Here is a 3003-nt window from a genome sequence, read left to right on the forward strand (position 1 = left end):
GAGTTCGCCAATAGTCTGGGACAAATGTATCGAAAATTCCCTCTTAAAAAGAAGTCAAGTCGTAGGAACATGGAAATACAGAAGCAGGCAGATAGTTCCAGAGTTTGCCAGAAAAGGTATGAATGATTAAGAGTACTGGTGAACTCTCGCATTCGAATTGGAGAGAACAGATGTGAGAGAATGAAAAAAAAACTTGTGCAGAAAGGCCGTAGGAAGAGGGGAGGCATGCAGTTACTAATATCAAAAAGAGCAGTTAGCATGAAAATAGAGATGAAAGACAGCAAGAAATGCATCACTCCGGCGGTACGAAAAAGGATGAAGACAGTCAGTCAGAGGAGAGTTGATGAGACAAAGAAAGCTATATGAAGATAGTCAGTCAGAGGAGAGTTGATGAGACAAAGCTATACATTAATAAGAGAGCGCTCTTATTTCCGTTCTTCTGCTCCGAGCGGACTTCCAAATCGCTGGCGAAGTAGCGCGAGCGCCAAAACTTCGAAATATGAACAGAGGAGCGGGAACTGGATGCTTCAAAATCAAAGTCCGCTCTTCCACTCCTGATCTATTTTTTCTCATTCACTGCTCACGCAGTCCTGTCCTTCACTCGAGCTCTTTTTCGTCATTCTCCGCTCGCACCTCCGCTTGCACTCCCTATGTCCACTTATTACTCTCTCCGCTCTTCACTCTCCCCTCTCCCCTCTCCGCCTTCCCTTCCCCGGTTCCCGGTTCACCTTTCCCCCCTCCCCGCTACCCGCTCCTGCTCTCCACTCGCACTCTCCGTTCTAAGCTCGCAAGTGTTAAGTGATGATGGTGAAGAGACGGAGAAGGAGGAGATTTAACTTCTTGTGTATTAATTTACTAACCTTGTTTATCCAAGAAATCAAAATGAGGGAAAACTTATTCAAATATCTCTCTCTCTCTCTCTCTCTCTCTCTCTCTCTCTCTCTCTCTCTCTCCATGTGTGTGTGTGTGTGTGTGTGTGTGTGTGTGTGTGTGTGTGTGTGTGTGTGTGTGTGTGTGTGTGTGTATAATAATAATACAATATTCCGGTTTATTTGAATGGCAGCTAGTACAGGTGCAGAGCTGAAAATCCTGCATATTGAATCAACTTATACATGTATATATTCTTATATACTAACAGTCATACTTCTTAAGTCTACACAACCCCCATTTTAGCACCTGACATATGGTGAGGGGCTGCTATTTATAGCGCCAGATAAGCCTAGCGGCCTAGGCCCCAGGGTGATGCCACCCCAAGTGCATTTTGTTTTTTATTCGGAGTTTGTTTCTCCTACCCAGCAGCGGGTCACAACTTCCGTCTTACACCAGGTACCTAATCACTGCTAGGTGAACTGGGGCCACACACTTGAATAGAAGTCTTGCCCAAATGACCTCTGACCTGTCCCAGGAATCGAACTCGGGCTATGTGTGTGTGTGTGTGTGTGTGTGTGTGTGTGTGTGTGTGTGTGTGTGTGTGTGTGTGTGTGTGTGTGTGTGTGTGTGTGTGTGTGTGTGTGTGTGTGTGTGTTTCACTGTTTTACTGTTTGTTTGATCTGCTGCAGTCTCTGACGAGACAGCCAGACGTTACCCTACGGAACGAGCTCAGAGCTCATAATTTCCGATCTTCGGATAGACCTGAGACCAGGCACACAACACACACCGGGACAACAAGGTCACAACTCCTCGATTTACATCCAGTACCTACTCAATGCCAGGTGAACACGTGAAAGGAGACACACCCAAATATCTCCAGCCGGCCGGGGAATCGAACCCCGGTCCTCTGGCTTGTGAAGCCAGCGCTCTAACCACTGAGGTACCGGGCGTGTGTGTGTGTGTGTGTGTGTGTGTGTGTGTGTGTGTGTGTGTGTGTGTGTGTGTGTGTGTGTGTGTGTGTGTGTGTGTGTGTGTAAGTGTCTCGTGCAGGGAGATTTCAAGACATTAGTCCTTTACTTTCGTATAACTTTTTGGATCTTTAAGGGAAGTGGGCCTTTTTTTCAGAAAAAGAAAAAAAAAATCTTGCACTTGGCCAGTTTCCTCTCCTGCGTAGAAAAAGGGAACAGAGAGAGAGAGAGAGAGAGAGAGAGAGAGAGAGAGAGAGAGAGAGAGAGAGAGAGAGAGAGAGAGAGAGAGAGAGCAGCAGCAGCAGCAGCAGCAGCTGGTGCTGGTGCTGCTACTACTACTACTACTTCTTCAACAACAACAAAAACAATGACTACTACTACTACTACTACTACTACTACTACTACTACTACTACTACTACTACTACTACTGCTAATACTAATACTAATACTTATATTAAAAATGATAATAATAATAATAATATTAATAAAAATGATAATAATAATAATAATAATAATAATAATAATAATATTAATAATAATAATAATAATTATTATCATTATTACTACTATTAATACTAATACCATTACTGCTACTACTACAACTATTGCTGCTGCTACTACTACTACAACAACAACATCAACAACTACTGTTACTACTACTACTACTACTACTACTAGTTAATACTAATGCCATTGCTGCTGCTACTGCAGCTGTTGCCAACAACTGCTGCAACAGCAACAACAGCAGCAGCAGCTGCTACTGCTGCTGCTGCTGCTACTGCTGCTGCTGGCTATAACTGCTGCTGCTGCTGCTAATACTGCTAATGCTGCTGTTAATGCTGTTAATACTAATGCCGTTGCTGCTGCTGCTGCTATTGTTGTTTGCTGCTGCTGCTGCTGCTGCTGCTGCTACTGCTACTTTGCTGCTGCTGCTACTGTTACTGCTACTACTGCTACTGCTGCTACTGCTGCTACTACCACTACTAGCTATAACTACTACTACTACTACTAATACTAATACTACTATTGCTACTGTTAATACTAATACCATTACTGCTACTACTACTACAACTATTGTTGCTACTACTACTACTACTACTACGACTACTACTACTACTACTACTACTATTGTGGTAGTTGTCGTAAAACAGGGGTATCATGGAA

The 3003-nt window shown here is 43.6% G+C and overlaps 1 protein-coding gene across 1 annotated transcript in view; it reads right to left on the minus strand.

The window, feature by feature from the left end:
* Positions 1-3003, minus strand: part of LOC123504859 (glutamate-gated chloride channel alpha-like) — a 294033-nt gene that overhangs the window by 164546 nt on the left and 126484 nt on the right. The window lies entirely within an intron of this gene.

This window comes from Portunus trituberculatus, chromosome 17 (assembly GCF_017591435.1).
Source record: "Portunus trituberculatus isolate SZX2019 chromosome 17, ASM1759143v1, whole genome shotgun sequence".
Lineage (NCBI taxonomy): Eukaryota > Metazoa > Arthropoda > Malacostraca > Decapoda > Portunidae > Portunus > Portunus trituberculatus.